The following is an 18,216-nucleotide window of genomic DNA, read 5'->3' on the forward strand; positions in this document are numbered from 1 at the left end:
CTGCAGATGATGAAGAAATTGGTGAAATGTATGACGAAATAAAAGAAATTATTCAGGTAGTGAAGGGAGACGAAAATTTAATAGTCATGGGTGATTGGAATTCGTCAGTAGGAAAAGGGAGAGAAGGAAACATAGTAGGTGAATATGGATTGGGGGGAAGAAATGAAAGAGGAAGCCGCCTTGTAGAATTTTGCACAGAGCATAACTTAATCATAGCTAACACTTGGTTCAAGAATCATGAAAGAAGGTTGTATACCTGGAAGAATCCTGGAGATCCTAAAAGGTATCAGATAGATTACATAATGGTAAGACAGAGATTTAGGAACCAGGTTTTAAATTGTAAGACATTTCCAGGGGCAGATGTGGATTCTGACCACAATCTATTGGTTATGAACTGCAGATTGAAACTGAGGAAACTGCAAAGAGGTGGGAATTTAAGGAGATGGGACCTGGATAAACTGAAAGAACCAGAGGTTGTACAGAGTTTCAGGGAGAGCATAAGGGAACAATTGACAGGAATGGGGGAAAGAAATACAGTAGAAGAAGAATGGGTGGCTCTGAGGGATGAAGTAGTGAAGGCAGTGGAGGATCAAGTAGGTTAAAAGATGAGGGCTAATAGATATCCTTGGGTAACAGAAGAAATATTGAATTTAATTGATGAAAGGAGAAAATATAAAAATGCAGTAAATGAAGCAGGCAAAAAGTAATACAAACGTCTCAAAAATGAGATCGACAGGAAGTGCAAAATGGCTAAGCAGGGATGGCTAGAGGACAAATGTAAAGATGTAGAGGCTTGTCTCACTAGGGGTAAGATAGATACTGCCTACAGGAAAATTAAAGAGACCTTTGGAGATAAGAGAACGACTTGTATGAATATCAAGAGCTCAGATGGCAACCCAGTTCTAAGCAAAGAAGGGAAGGCAGAAAGGTGGATGGAGTATATAGAGGGTTTGTACAAGGGCGATTTACTTGAGGACAATATTATGGAAATGGAAGAGGATGTAGATGAAGATGAAATGGTAGATAAGATACTGCGTGAAGAGTTTGACAGAGCACTGAAAGACCTGAGTCGAAACAAGGCCCCAGGAGTAGACAACATTCCATCAGAACTACTGATGGCCCTTGGAGAGCCAGTCATGACAAAACTCTACCATCTGGTGAGCAAGATGTATGAGACTGGCGAAATACCCACAGACTTCAAGAAGAATATAATAATTCCAATCCCAAAGAAAGCAGGTGTTGACAGTTGTGAAAATTACCGAACTATCAGTTTAATAAGTCACAGCTGCAAAATGCTAACGCGAATTCTTTACAGACGAATGGTAGAAGCGGACCTTGGGGAAGATCAGTTTGGATTCCGTAGAAATGTTGGAACACGTGAGGCAATACTAACCTTACGACTTATCTTAGAAGAAAGATTAAGAAAAGGCAAACCTACGTTTCTAGCATTTGTAGACTTGGAGAAAGCTTTTGACAACGTTAACTGGAATACTCTCTTTCAAATTCTGAAGGTGACAGGGGTAAAATACAGGGAGCGAAAGGCTATTTACGATTTGTACAGAAACCAGACGGCAGTTATAAGAGTCGATGGGCATGAAAGGGAAACAATGGTTGGGAAGGGAGTGAGACAGGGTTGTAGCCTCTCCCCGATGTTATTCAATCTGTATATTGAGCAAGCAGTAAAGGAAACAAAAGAAAATTTCGGAGTAAGTATTAAAATCCATGGAGAAGAAATGAAAACTTTTAGGTTCGCCGATGACATTGTAATTCTGTCAGAGACAGCAAAGGACTTGGAAGAGCAGTTGAACGGAATGAACAGTGTCTTGAAAGGAAGATATAAGATGAACATCAACAAAAGCAAAACGAGGATAATGGAATGTAGTCAAATTAAATCGGGTGATGCTGAGGGGATTAGATTAGGAAATGAGACACTTAAAGTAGTAAAGGAGTTTTGCTATTTAGGGAGTAAAATAACTGATGATGGTCGAAGTAGAGAGGATATAAAATGTAGACTAGCAATGGCAAGGAAATCGTTTCTGAAGAAGAGAAATTTGTTAACATCGAGTATAGATTTAAGTGTCAGGAAGTCGTTTCTGAAAGTATTTGTATGGAGTGTAGCCATGTATGGAAGTGAAACATGGACAATAACCAGTTTGGACAAGAAGAGAATAGAAGCTTTTGAAATGTGATGCTACAGAAGAATGCTGAAGATAAGGTGGGTAGATCACGTAACTAATGAGGAATTATTGAATAGGTTTGGGGAGAAGAGAAGTTTGTGGCACAACTTGACTAGAAGAAGGGATCGGTTGGTAGGACATGTTTTGAGGCATCAAGGGATGACAAATTTAGCATTGGAGGGCAGCGTGGAGGGTAAAAATCGTTCAGTTTCAGTAATTATATGTCCATTCTGTGAAATTTAAGTGTCGGGGTTTATTGAACTATGTGTTAGAAACTATAAACACCGAGTCTTGCTGTGATTTAGAGTTAGTTCATTTTCTACAAGCCATGTACTTCCTGTAATACTAAAGGGCATTCAACCGTGATTTATTTTCAAAGAATATTCTTAAGAATTTATTTTATTTACTACCGACTCATCAAGAACATTAACACATTTAATCACACTATGTAAGCATGGAAGCAGTTTCTGGGGAGTAACTGATGAAATCATAACCAAATTCCTTTTAACAAATGGGAATATTATTCATTTTAATAGTGCCTAAAACCGTTTTTTAAAGAAACAGATTTGAAATTATAATCAGATAGCACCCTCTAAATATCAGAGTTACAATTTATTCAGAGGCAGAAAGAAACAAGTTTTGACTGTATGAGCTTTCGGGCAGACAACCTTCCCGCTCCCTTTTGACACGGCCGTAGCTACGACTGCTCACAACAGCCTCTGAAAGACTACACTGGTGCAAATCTGCAACACACCAGATTACTTTGAACTAAGAGATTTAACAATTTACAGAAGCACACAACTATGCATCTCCGTAGGAGGGATGGAAATGGTACAAAACACTAACAATTAAAGTATTAACCTTGGCACCGAAGGTGGCAACTATATATACTAAAATGATCATTTAAATAAAAGCCCATGAAATGCAGTCTTATATAAAATTCTACAAGGTTGGCCAAACCATAGTTAAGATGCTCTGCAGTGCACAGATACCGCCTCTCAAGATCATAGGCAATAATATCAAAGTTTCCAAAGATCAAAACATATTTCAGGTATTAGGCCGTTACACTCGTTAACACACCCAATCCGACAAACACGACAGAGGCAGCTACTAACGTACGGTAGATTATTAGGGAGATTACCGAACAACCCGAACCGCAGGTTGCTCTAACCCGTCCCTACTCCACAAGGGAGAAACGGACCACCCAATTTATAAACAACCATCTGTCCGCGGTTGGGCAAAAGGAGAAAAATGGTGGGACGACCTCAAAGCAAAACGGCTGGTTACCTCACCAAGAAAACAACTAGAACTTAACAAGAGTAAATCAAACAGCATATCACCAATCACTTAACTTCTAATAAACTGCGATTTCTCGAGAAGACCTGGCGCAGCACCCAAAAATCGCTTTCCCAAACCGTCCGCTTCCAGCGGCTTCAACGGACGCAGGAAGGCGCGCCGATCTCCTGTCTCACAGCGTCGCAGCTCGCACCGGCCAGATTGATGTCATGGGTTGACTCATGTTGCTCTCGTGTCGACCGCGTAGTCACTACCCCTCACTATACGCCGCGGCCCACTAGACTCAACGTGGCTACCTCACATGCGCCGACGCTCAAGACGGACAGGTCATCTTGTGTCACAATGCGCGACCGACCAAACGATCGATCCAACTGCCAGTGAGCATTGCCTGAGCAAACTCGAGCAGAATGGGGGCCTAACGCGGAGACTCAGATGCAGGAACTAAGCCCCGACCGGGCGACCACTCGCTGAGTTCTCTTACTGGCGGAGTGGAAAGACTCTTTTTTTGCCGGCTTTAAAGGTTTATCCGAACGACAGCCATACTAGCACTCCGAACGACAGACAGACACCAACTGCCTAACAAATGCGGACGAGAGACAGAGTAGCAAGCTGGGGACGAGAGACTGACCCAGACTCACGGACTGGCGAGCTCAAAGCGCCACTAAAATGCACGTGAACAGGCAACCTTTCCCCTTTCCAACCAGAGGGAGACACCAAAACTGCGATTGCTATAGCAGCGCCACCGCCAGAAACGGAGGGCGACTGCTTCACACCACGCGCTGCGGCGCGCTCTTCAAGACAGTAATTTTTACCACGGCTAAGGCACATCATTTATATAAATGCCTTTAGCAAAACTCAGTTTTGTTTCTTATCCCATACATGTTTCACTGCAGCAGCAGGATGCTGCAACTGTGGTGAAACATGTATGGGATAAAAAACAAAACTGTGATTTACTAAAGGTGGATCCCATCCAGAAACACATGTATTTCCTACATAGTTTGGAATTATGTGTTACAATTTGTGCATCATGGTCTCAAAGACCATTCACCCTTTCACTAACTTAATGTCCATTTAGCAATTAAGAATCAATAAAAATATTGTCTATGGCTTTGCTACTGTTCCCCTGCACCCAGGTTGAAAAAATACAATGTGCGTCAGATCATATGAGTTTAGGAGATCTATCAACATCCTTCCTCTTCCACAGTTACATGAAAATTTAATATTGAAGTCACCACATATAACTAATTTTTGGTAGTTCTTATAAAGTGAACGAAGAACCTTCTCTGACTTGAGCAAAAATGCTCTGAAGTCAGAGTTAGAGCGTCTATAAACAACAATTAGAAGTTTAGTTTCACTAAATTCAATTGCCCCTGCGCAACATTCAAATACCCATTCTGTGCAGTGCCGTGACACGTCTACGGACACAAATGGAATACCGTTTTTTATGTACATGGGCGCTCCTCCATTCCGCAAAGAACTCTTTGAGAAAGAGCCAGCTAATCGGTAACCTGGTAAAGGAAGCCTCTGAACTGCCAAATTATTTAAGTGGTGCTCCGATATACAAATGTCAAAGTCAAGTCTATAAGCAGTTCACTAACTTTATCTCTAATATCTCTTATATTTTGATGAACTATGCTAATTCTTTCCCTTCTTCGATACCAGACCTCCACTGAGGGTGTTTCCTTTGTTAACGGACCTTCTTTCAAGCATGTACAGCTATTACCTGACATCAGTCTAAAAAAGTTGCAGCCCTAACACCAACTGCTACAGGTATTTTTCCTTCAGTGATCCCGCAAGCACCCACTACACTCTCAACTGTAAGCTTTGCCAGCCTCCCTTCCCATATATATTGAGGTGCAAGCCATGCCCAGTGAAGCCCGATCTGTTGACAGACTCAACTGGTACCACAGCAATGTGAGCCACGACCTCTGCCTCCTCCAGCCCCATGTTAACACGCCTAAGAGCAGCACTAAGATGACGCCGACCGTGATGCTGAAACAGTGGCCAGCAGTGTACATTAGTGCCACCAGTTTCAGTAGCTATCTTTACCAGGTCATCACCTACATCACATTCCCCATCCCTATCAGGCTATTACCTGCTCCACCCATAATTACTACCTGATCATCTCTCGTAAAATTCCTGGATAACTCCCCTGTCAGTTACCTGAGACAACCCTACACTAGGTTTCACAATGCTAGTAATGCGTTACTCAGTCCCCAGCACTTCCTCTACCGTGCGAACTACCTAGCAGCAGAACCTTCTTCTTCCTGTTAGAATTTGCAACTGACAGACTTCTTAACTGCTGCGGGCTGCTGCACGTTTCCTACACCTACGGCTATAAGAGGCTCCTCTCCTCTCAATTCTGACAGCTGGTCAAATTTATTGCAAATACGCAAAGTACACCTGTCTGAATATCTCCTCTTCCTAGCTGCCTTCTTACCAACTGCCGGTTATCTCGCATTCGGGAGGACGATGGTTCAATTCAGCGTCCGGCCATCCTGATTTAGGTTTTCCGTGATTTCCCTAAATCGCTCCTGGCAAATGCCGTGAAGGTTCCTCTGAAAGGGCACGGCCGACTTTCTTCTCCGTCCTTCCCTAATTCGATGAGACCGATGACCTCGCTGTCTGGTCTCCTCCCCCAAAACAACACAACACAACACAACCCAACCAACTGCCGGTTCCCATTCCCAGCACCCTTCACCCTCCTCAACCTATCTAGTTTCTCCTCTGCGTCTTGTAACTGCACCTGAAGGGTACAGATCTTACGCTTCTGCTGCTCTATCAAATTATTTCTACAATACGTTCTGCTTCCCAGGCGTGGATCTAGTTAGAATGCCCACTGGCTTTCCCACTGCATTCCCCTCGATGGAAATACTTTGAACAAATGCCACACCGCAACTCACTACTCACAAACCTACGACAAAGCCCACACTTCTCACTCATGGTAAATTTTAAGAGTTACTGAAAAAACTAAACACGTACGCTACCGAAGTTCAATTACAACAGTAGGACTATTTAAAGATCTAACAATAGGAGTCTCGAAATTCTCTCTCTCTCTCTACTAAGAAAGAAACAACTTTTATTAATGCTACTAGACCACAAATAATAACAATACCATCAAAACTTCACACAGTTTGTTAGCTGAAACTAAAAACTGAAGCGGCCATTGGATCACCCAACGAAATTAAAACAGCGAATGAAAACTTTACTGAAATATTTCACTAGAAACATTAAGAAACGTCAGCTGGAAACTACCGCACGAAATTTACTTACTGACTTTGCACACAGACAATTCTAAAAATCACAATGAGCGAACGTTTCCAAAAGTTTATTAAAGCGTTATTTCGCCACAAACAGCACGAGACACCGTTGGAAACCACTAAATGTAATAACTGTACAACAGTGAGCAGCCAATTTTTTTCAGAACTTAAGAAACGCAGCAGCTGCAACTGTACGTCATGAAATGTAAACATACAGCTAATATTTGGATGAACGATTCAAAACTACTAAATTTTATATTCGAATACAGTGCACAAACAACTTTGGCAGTACTTAGCTTTATAACCTTTACAGCTGCAACTACACACCGCGAAATGTAAACACCCTGCTGATATCAGAAACTTGTACGAACGACGTAAGCACACCCACGAATAACAGACCACTCGAGTCAATAACACAGAAAGGACCGAGATGATCGAAAATCCACTAATAAGTTAATTTTGCAGCAAATATTAACACAAATAAATTTCAAAATATGTAACTGAAGATTAAAACTTTATAAAATGTCGGTGACACGTCCACACTCTCGTACTGTTACGGATTTATAGACAGCCCTGCGGGATTCATGGTGTCAGTTCCCTCCAGCACTACTTCAGGTATTATTCGAGTCCATGCCACGTAGTGTAGTGGCATTTCTGCGCGCTCGCGGAGGCCCTACAGTCCTACACGATAGTAGGTAGGTGTACCAGATTCTTTGGCTCTTCAGCGTAGAAACACCTGCAACGTCTGTATAACACAAAGGAAATGCCGCCGGCCAGAACTTGAGGTCCACTGCAGTCAACGATAGCGAATAGCCAATTCAGTGTTCCATGTAAGCTATTACATGCTGTTCAGCTGCGGGCCGCAGTTATAAACGGTCGGTGGTCGTGGGGTTGTGCCATGTGACACATCTTGTGCTGCAGGGGCGTAGATTCTTAGAGCGCCTGTTCTGATGAATGCTTGCAGATCGCGGCACTACCGGTGGTGAGGGCTGCCTGTAGGGGACGACCTCCGACGGTTGCAATAGCTCCGCGTCGCTGGTTACAGCATCCCTCTCTTCCTACCTGATATCCCTAAACAAGCAATGGGGTGGAACAAGGAAAGCATGGAAGGGCCAGCCTAGAATGGCACCGCCACTTGTCGTTTGAATCGTTACATTTATTTAACCACAAATAATTTAGAAATATTCACGTAAGGTAATCATCAAGACAGTATCTTCTGCTTATGCAAGTTAAGAGGAAACTTAGCTATTCAAAATGTATGGTCAATACAAGCTTATTTCAAAGTAAAACTTAAATACAGTTCCCCAGACCAAAACATTAAGTAACACAGCTACTACCTAACTTACACTTTATTAGCAGGTAGTGCGAACCAGCGCGCAATTGCGGATGCACCTCAAGGGCAGGCAATAAACACCGAAGCAATGCTTAACAGCAACAAGGCCTTGCAGCCACCAAGCACTGAAAAACTGGCTGCGATGCTCAGAAGACTAAACAGGACTGTTCGTAAACGCCACTTAGGTGGGATATAGGCCAAACAAACAAGTTAAGCAAATTTTAATAGTCCCCTTCTCGAGAAATGGTGAGCATAAGACCTCTTAACATGTCACCAAATTTCAAAACTTCGTCTTTAACCAAATTTACAAAATATCAAGAACGAGTAGTAGTGGCGAAGGTAATGCCTCTTAGACCAATCAGTTGAATAAAATTAGATACAGAAAACTTAATAAATGCCCTAAAAATAATATAGCCAAACCGCATGGCAAAGACCTTTGCATGAACCAAACAGTTATGTAACGAAAATAACAAGTTTACCTGTACGATGCGGTACTTAATAATTAAGTCTTTACAAGCAATGCTTCCTTCCAAGGTATTTAGACGCGGAAATCTACAACGCAATTTTAACTCATACATTCAATACAGGAAACATAAAATAAAGGTGAAATTCGAAATCCTTAAAAACACTTAAGATCACAATTTAACCTACAAAATTTTTGCCACACCTTATTCCCACCATACGTTCACAGAATACTTCGGCACAAGAAAGCCTAGGGCTATATCAATGGGAAAATGTAACTTAAGATGAACCACTGAATTCACACTCCTTATTGTCAACAGAAATACACTACAATGAAGCTCTCAGTGATACACAGAAATCCCGAATATAGGCACAGTTGCATGTACAGCCAAATATTCGATTGAATATAGATAATCTGAAGCAACAGTCTTAGTTCAGATAATTACGGTCAAACAACTACTTCAGTAAGACAAAAAAACACTGGCAATAAAGATGGGTGTGTCGTAGTGTGAGAATCACTGACCATAAACGCACGATGTAGCAGAGTTCTGATAATCCTGGAAATATCCAGTGCGGCTCCCAGCACCTAGTCCCTCACGCCGTGGAATTTCAAAGCCGGACAAAACAGTAGGTGCAGACAGAAGGACGTTCAGTGTCATAACTTTGACTCTGCCACGCCAGTTCTTAACATAAGAAGAGCTAACGACCGAATGACCATGTCCGGAACTCGGTCAGTGATGCCCTCCAGTCTGCCGATGCCCTCTAGTCTGCAGTCGCTCGTTGCCTCACTCTTCCTGACCCAACAATGCTGCTCAAGGCCTGCTTTCGGCAGCGCTCTGCCAGAGATAAGCTACAGTCTATTTGCGCCGCCAAAAGTAGCGCCAGTCAATAATGTCCGAAATCAAGGCACACAAAATCGATTGCAAGCCGCCACCCCCCCCCTTCCCCCCAACGGCTCACCTCCCACCATCCTCCTCCACCCCACCCACCCACCCCCCTTTCCCCAGCCGCCCACAGGTAGCGTACAGGGGCAGAATGGGGCCCATTTGAGCCAGCTCTGCATCGGGCGTGGCGGTTACCACTGCTTCGCCGTGCTACTCGCAGAAAGTTGAAATCACCTGGTGGTGCTTTGACACAGAATCCTGGTGGTGCTTGAGTCCAACCAGTGACCTACCAGTCACTCTGGCGTGGGTGATGGATAACAGAGAGCAGCAGTAGCTGCTGAGGCTAGAGCCACAGGTTGTATCGGTCAGATGGACATGACGGAGGTGACCTAATGTGTAGACAGTCCTCTTGGAACTTTCAGTGTTGGCCCCTGGCAGAGACCTAGTCATCGTGTAGTTTTCTGGTACCTTGATTGTGGCTGGAATCCATATGAGAGAGCTACTGAATAATCGCGCCCACACAAAGCACTTATCTGGCACTGGCAACACGCTAGAGACTAGGACAGCAGTGAGAGAAGAGTGAAGATGGTTCAAGACCCCCCCCCACCCCCCCCCCCCACCCCCCCATGAAGCAATTTGGCTAGATGTTTCCCTGGCTTAGGTGTGGCCCTGTAAGTGGCCAAGGACAAGGTAAGGGCAGATTCGTATGGCTCAGATGTCGCCACGGCCCATGTCTTCTGTTTGGAAGTCCACAACATCCATCCCAGCTCGAGGTGGAATGGTTTCATGAGAGGTTTTTATATCGTGTGCTATTCTCAGAAATGGGAAGACTGGACTAACTGGGGGGCCACTGTATGAGACAAGGGCCTTCAGAAGATCGTCAGTGACAAAGATTTGATTAAAGGCCCTGGTTGCGTTTGCTGTTGTCGTGGGGCAATTGTGCAAGACATAAGGAAATTTAAAGTGCAAGTTCACCACTATCAGACTTATATTAAATAAGAGAAAATCAGCGAAATGTATGTAGAAACACTCCAAAGGGCGCAACGGAGGCGAAGGTGAAAACGCCTTTCTCTCGATGTCCTTATTGATGGGCAGACAGTGTGGGTGATGGCATGCCAGCTGCTTTGTGTGAGATATGGCCCCATGATCTGCATGTTCAAATGGTTCAAATGGCTCTGAGCACTATGAGACTCAACATCTTAGGTCATAAGTCCCCTAGAACTTAGAACTACTTACACCTAACTAACCTAAGGCCATCATACACACCCATGCCCGAGGCAAGATTCGAACCTACGACCGTAGCAGCTCGCGGTTCCGGACTGCAGCGCCAGAACCGCACGGCCACAGCGGCCGGCGATCTGCATGTGTGAGCGCAAGAACTTTGCAGCACAGAACCAGAAAAATAAAGTTGCTAGGACCTTTGTGTTCCATCTGCAGAAGGAGAACACTATCTAAGAGGGAGATGAGTAGACTGTATGCCAGTGTGGATGGAGGCTAGACTACCCTCGCTTAATCCTATGATAGCTATGCAAAGAACAGGTTTCAACATCATCTCAACCACGATCAGTGAAGCGTTGACAGAAAAATTGTTAATGGCTAATGAAGAACAGAAATCCAACTGAAATATGACGCCTTTCTCGATGTCAAAGTCAGAATCTGGTCCTGATGCCTGCCAAGACAGGGATTTGGCGTTATCAGCTTGTGTTTACATGCTGATAATAGCAACGCCCACCACTGGAGTCTTTGAGCCGACCCGTCTGGGAGGTTCGAATGTGGTCCAAACAACGCAATTATCGGATTGTGGTCTGTTAGCAGTTTGAATTTTACTCTAAAAAGTTAGGTGTAATATTTTTTACCATGCAAACAATAACCAACGCTTCTTTTCTGTCTGGGAATAGCTCCGTCGCACAGCGTAGAGAGTCTTTGAAGCGAATACAACAGTATGTTCAGATCCACCATCTTCCTTGTGAGATAGTATCGCGCCCAAGCTATACTGCAAGGCATCTATGACAAGAGCAGGAGGCTTACCCAGAGGTAACTGGACGAGGCACGATGCACATTTGAACTTGAAAATAAGCTGTGTCACGCTCCGGGGACAGCTACAATTTTGCCCCTTTCTTTCGTTGCGCGTTAAGCGGGTAAGGTTCTTTTGCGTAATGGCGAGAGATAAGGCCATAGTAGCCGATCTTTCCAAAAATGGATTGCAGTTCCTCGAGATTTTTGCCTCTGGTCACTTTTTCTATTGCATGGACGAAGTGCTTGGTAGGACGGATGCCCTGCTCGGTGAATATAAAAACAAGGTATTCAAAGCACTGCTAAACAAATTTACACATATAAAATGGTACGATTTTTCTTTTTGAACTGCAAATTTTGAACCTTTACTATAAAGGGAGTGGAAGGACTTGACCCATACAGTGACCATTTCATTTCAACATATTTATTTGCTTCATAGACAAATCATTAAGAGAATTACAAGCATAAATCAGATAACAATTTCTTTAAGAAACGCCACCCAGAAAACTTTACAAACTGCTTGTTATAAAACCACAAATGAATTAATCTCTTTGAAAACATTTAAAAACCCGCCACTCAGGCAAATTTTACAAACTGCTTGTTATATGAAACCACAAGCGAATTAATCTCTTTGCAAACATTGAAAAAAAAAAAACCGCCACTCGGGCCAAGCAAATAATTTAAAATAAATTTTACATCAAATTACCATGCAATCAATTACTTCCACATAGATTGAAAACCGCCTGCCCCCCCCCCCTCCGGGCGAGATATTACCAAACAAATTTACAAGGTTATAGACAGTTTGATCAGTAATAACCCAATTACTTCTCCATCAAAATTGACATACGCCACTAAAGCTGATTTGCACAGCAATTTTAAAAAACGGTTCCAATTAAGACACATTGTTCTAGAAACCCCTTAAAATTCTTAAGACAAATATTTAAAACATTTAAACCAGGCAACCTTGCAAAGCCACCACAAGCTTTGAAAAACTGCAGCTTGTACAATAACTGAGGCCCGAGATTGTGAGGCCACGGCTTGGCCACGAACGGTGGAGGCGACTGAGTACTTATCTTCGAATTAAGATGTGGACTCCGTTTGTACTTCCACCCCGTTCACAACGCCGAAATCGGAACCAAACAGCACACGCGAGCTCAGGCGAAGTCCATTGCCCGTACGCCCGCTAGTAGCTTAAAAGTGGAGGCACTGCACTTCGGTTGCTCACTGCTTCCGATCTCAGAAACATAAATCAGAAGCGACAACAGGGAACCAAACAAACCTTCCTACACCTTAATACTCAAACTTATACAGAAAACTACATCGATAAAAAACCACGTACACGAATGATGCAAACGGAATTGGCTCATTAAAACCGAAGCATCACATGGAGGACCTTATGTGGTCCTTTAAGGTACCACGCGGCAATCTTTAGACACAGAATATACACTCCTGGAAATTGAAATAAGAACACCGTGAATTCATTGTCCTAGGAAGGGGAAACTTTATTGACACATTCCTGGGGTCAGATACATCACATGATCACACTGACAGAACCACAGGCACATAGACACAGGCAACAGAGCATGCACAATGTCGGCACTAGTACAGTGTGTATCCACCTTTCGCAGCAATGCAGGCTGCTATTCTCCCATGGAGACCATCGTAGAGATGCTGGATGTAGTCCTGTGGAACGGCTTGCCATGCCATTCCCACCTGGCGCCTCAGTTGGACCAGCGTTCGTGCTGGACGTGCAGACCGCGTGAGACGACGCTTCATCCAGTCCCAAACATGCTCAATGGGGGACAGATCCGGAGATCTTGCTGGCCAGGGTAGTTGACTTACACCTTCTAGAGCACGTTGGGTGGCACGGGATACATGCGGACGTGCATTGTCCTGTTGGAACAGCAAGTTCCCTTGCTGGTCTAGGAATGGTAGAACGATGGGTTCGATGACAGTTTGGATGTACCGTGCACTATTCAGTGTCCCCTCGACGATCACCAGTGGTGTACGGCCAGTGTAGGAGATCGCTCCCCACACCATGATGCCGGGTATTGGCCCTGTGTGCCTCGGTCGTATGCAGTCCTGATTGTGGCGCTCACCTGCACGGGGCCAAACACGCATACGACCATCATTGGCACCAAGGCAGAAGCGACTCTCATCGCTGAAGACGACAAGTCTCCATTCGTCCCTCCATTCACGCCTGTCGCGACACCACTGGAGGCGGGCTGCACGATGTTGGGGCGTGAGCGGAAGACGGCCTAACGGTGTGCGGGACCGCAGCCCAGCTTCATGGAGACGGTTGCGAATGGTCCTCGCCGATACCCCAGGAGCAACAGTGTCCCTAATTTGCTGGGAAGTGGCGGTGCGGTCCCCTACGGCACTGCGTAGGATCCTACGGTCTTGGCGTGCATCCGTGCGTCGCTGCGGTCCGGTCCCAGGTCGACGGGCACGTGCACCTTCCGCCGACCACTGGCGACAACATCGATGTACTGTAGAGTCCTCACGCCCCACGTGTTGAGCAATTTGGCGGTACGTCCACCCGGCCTCCCGCATGCCCACTATACGCCCTCGCTCAATATCCGTCAACTGCACATACGGTTCACATCCACGCTGTCGCGGCATGCTACCAGTGTTAAAGACTGCGATGGAGCTCCGTATGCCACGGCAAACTGGCTGACACTGACGGCGGCGGTCCACAAATGCTGCGCAGCTAGCGCCATTCGACGGCCAACACCGCGGTTCCTGGTGTGTCCGCTGTGCCGGGCGTGTGATCATTCCTTGTACAGCCCTCTCGCAGTGTCCGGAGCAAGTATGGGGGGTCTGACACACCGGTGTCAAAGTGTTGTTTTTTACATTTCCAGGAGTGTAGATCGCTTGGTGAGGCTGCGTACACGTATAGATTTGACCTTTTTTTTTTTCTTTTTTTTTTGACAATTGCCAGCTGAAGTAAGAACAATACTATTAAGGAGCGAAGCACACACTTAACAAGAGGCATGAAATATCACATCGCAGTCCTTGCAACATTTTGCTGCTTCAAGAGCAATCACAAATCGTTGGAAGGACTTGAATTACTTAACTTGATGCCAGCTGCTGGATCGATGTGGCGAAGACGCCAGACGTTGCTTAGTCCGATAGTAACAGCGTGTTCCTTCACGGAAGCGAGCACATGCATAGGTTGTAACAACAACGACGCTGTACTATTGTACAAATAAGTAATTTTTTTTTCCTCTAATTTTTCGATAAACTTGAGTAATTGATGTTCTGCTCTCATCTCTTTTCTGTTTCATGCCATTATGTTAAGAAAACTGTAAACAAATTTCAATGTGAAAATTAATGTTTATGTCTAATGTCAAGCGATATTGTAATAGAATTGAAAGGTAACAAATGTTGAAACTGTTGTAACATGTTTAAAATTGTAACTGTGCATCTGGTCCATACGTAGGCAATGTATTAGGATATGTAGAATGCAAAACCTCGCGTGAATACCCGGCCTGTAAGGGAGCGGTAAAAGGTAGATGGCAGGCGAGCGCGGGAAAATGCACGCGGGCACTGTACGGCACAACGGGCACAGCAGTAGTTAGTTGGAGTTTGGCACTGGTTTGAGCAACACGTTCTGGAGCGAGGAGGCTCTCCTGGAAGACGTAGTTTCACTGAAGCTCGGGTATGCTGTTCCAACGCCCACACAGCATGGCAAAATTTCGTAGGCACTATGGAAAAGTATTGCGACGCTATGAAGAAATAAAGTGCCGATACGTCAAGAGCCATATCTATGGTTGTATGTGTTCTCTGTGCCTCGCTATCTCGCCGCCCGCCAACCGCCGCATCGAAACAAGCAGGTTGAAACTTTTAGTACTGTATTCGTATGTACCAGTATTACTTTTGTTCCATACTGTTCAATAACAACTTAAATTTTACCAGAACTTTCCTATCATTTAATTATCCTCACAACTAACCTAGATAGGGTCCTTTCCGAACGTTGTGCAATCCGAGTGTCCCGAAGTGAAAAATTAAATTTTGTGTTAATAATAATTACTTGCAGACCTAACTATGTAAGAATGGTGTTGAAAGAACTGTTTTGTTAACGAACCAGTAAATGAATAACGAAGGTCTGACAAAGTTGGAAGATAACTTTGATATTGATTTAGTATTGAAGTTTAATTATTTCGAGACAGATATAATGGTATTTAAATGAGTAGGAAATAAGATAAAAAGAGTAGTAACTCATATACTGGAAATCTTGAGTTTGAAATCTTGAGCGCATAATGATTTCAGTAATCCAGTTTTTTTTATATACAGTGATCATAACAGTTTCAGGGTTCCCCCCCCCCCCCCCTTTTTATTCATTTGAATTCTGAAGTGTTCTAAATCGATTTGACCAGCAAAAGTTAAAGTCAATATAAAAGCCAAAATTTATCAGTGTTTTATCTTTATCAAAATTGACATTGTATGTGTGACTCGAAAGTGCTATTTCTAGGGTAACCTATGCCCGATTTTAATCAGATCAATAGACAGTACGAAGTTTTGTAGTATACATTATAGTGTAGTGTTATGTATTTATGGTTTTTTTCCATATCAGTACAGAACGTGAAAATATCAGTTCAATAGATTTTCTGGTTCTAAAATTCTACTATATTATGCAGTGTTACTACTTGTTGCTTTGTACGAATATCTGCCAACTTGTAGAGGGAAGAACCTCAGTTAATGCCTAATTAGGCTAGCGACCGTATTATTAACAAATTGGTAGCATCTTCTGTGTTGCTTTTTGTCCGTCCTGACGTGTAGTTGTATTTCGGACTTATTTGACGTATCATTGTTATTACAGAGTGGGTGTAAGTCTGATTTGCCACCATTCAGGTACACGTGGTCAATTTCTATACAAAAATCCTTTCTCATAAGGTGAAGCCCGTCAACTTACCATAGTACAGGTTTTAATGAGTATTGTGTGCCCCACGCCCAGCGTTACAAGTGGCTCCCGGTGACAGGACACCCAGTTGTTGTCGGTCACAAATTAACGTGAATACCGAACAGTGGATGTTCAGTGGCACGAATTGCAATATTATTCAGTAAAGTAAATAGCAGTGAACGTCAAGTACGGTAGTGGGGTGTAATTTGCGTTCAGTATGGACAAGAACGTAGCCACGGTAGATGTGCCGAGCGTAATGGAAAATGCGGCTGGCAATGACAGGAGTGTACGCGGCCAGATAACAGATGGCGTTCTGGTAGACAATTGCCGTACACACAATACCACGAACATGTTAACGAACAGACTGAAATTTCGAGATCGCCTCGAACACAGCAAGAAATAAAACAGGAAGTAGTGGATGACTTAGTAGATGATAGTGGATACGTGAACGAATCCACTGATATGTTTGAGTCACCACAGACAAAGAAAGAACCGAATGAAAATTTTGATGTAGGATCGGAACACACCGATTCCGTGGAACAAAACAGTGTGAAAATTTTAAGCATGAACGACTTATTTGAACGATTAACCAAACAAATTGCAGGACAGAATGATCAGCTTAAAACACACGTTGACTAGCAGTTTAAAACACAAGTTGGTCAGCTTAAAGCACAGGTCGAAGAGCAAGGAATTAAAATTAGTAAACAAATAGAACAGGTAGAACAAAAAGTGGGTAATTTAAGTTCTGTAATAAATACTATGAAGTTTGAAATTGACACAATTAATAAAAATATGGATTCTCTCTGCAGGGGGCAATTGACGAAATTAACAGTAGGTTTGAAGTTGAAATTCTCAACATCCAAGAGAAAGTAGAGCCTCTAGTTGAAACAAAAGTAGACGAAAAAGTTTTCGGTCTTAAAACTGAGTTCGTAAACGAATGCCAACATGGAATCTCACAGTTGAAAAAGGTGGTTTCAGATACTGAAAGAAATTTAGGCAAAAAAGTTACCGGATGTGTACAAAAGTGTGAACAAAATACATCGAAAATTCAAGGCAAAATTTTCGATCTCGAGAGTAAAATCAAAGATAGACCTGGTGTTATCTGTAATGGCGCGCCACTTACGAAGCTGTTCGAAGGTGAGGAGCACTTCGATCCCGCCCAGAAAAATAATGGATGGCATCCGTTGGATTTCATCAAAAATTGCGAGAGGATGTTTCCTGAACACTTGTCTGGTCAGGATAAGATAAACGTAGTAATTACCGCCTTAGCAGGTGACGCTAAGCGCTGGAGAATTAACTTGAATAGCGAACTAATGACGTTCAAAGAGCTTAAACAAAAGTTTACGGAAGAATACTGGTCCGAACAAAAACAGGATCATTTGTGGCGCGAGTTTATCATGGCCAAACTTCATGATAACAGGGGCAGAAATTCTCTGAAACATTTCTGTGAATATTGGTACCGAAAGTTGACACACTTAAGAGGGAGAAGATCCGATTCTGAAATCATATGGGAGCTATATAAAAAGCTTCCAGAAGATTCAAAGAGATATGTGGAAAGCAATCATCGTAGCTTCCAAGCGTTTCTCGAAAGGGTCGAAGACGAAGATTATTGGCGCGAGAGTCGTGCCAATTATCAGAATTTTAGTAACAGAAATAATCGCAATAATGACGAGAGAAATGACAGCGATGGGTTTTGCGTCAACATGATACAGAGAGGTAGAGGCAGAGGAAGAGGAAGAGGGGGTTATCCAGGTCGCGGTAGAGGGTACACCGCGCAAAATAATAACGACGCGGGAAACTGATTTCCGCGAACGTTGCGGGCCAAACGGAAGCGGACAGACCATACCGGCCCCGATTTAAGAATAGTTACCGAACTGACAGTAAAGTT

The sequence above is a fragment of the Schistocerca americana genome, chromosome 6 (genome assembly GCF_021461395.2).
Source record: "Schistocerca americana isolate TAMUIC-IGC-003095 chromosome 6, iqSchAmer2.1, whole genome shotgun sequence".
Classification (NCBI taxonomy): Eukaryota; Metazoa; Arthropoda; class Insecta; order Orthoptera; family Acrididae; genus Schistocerca; species Schistocerca americana.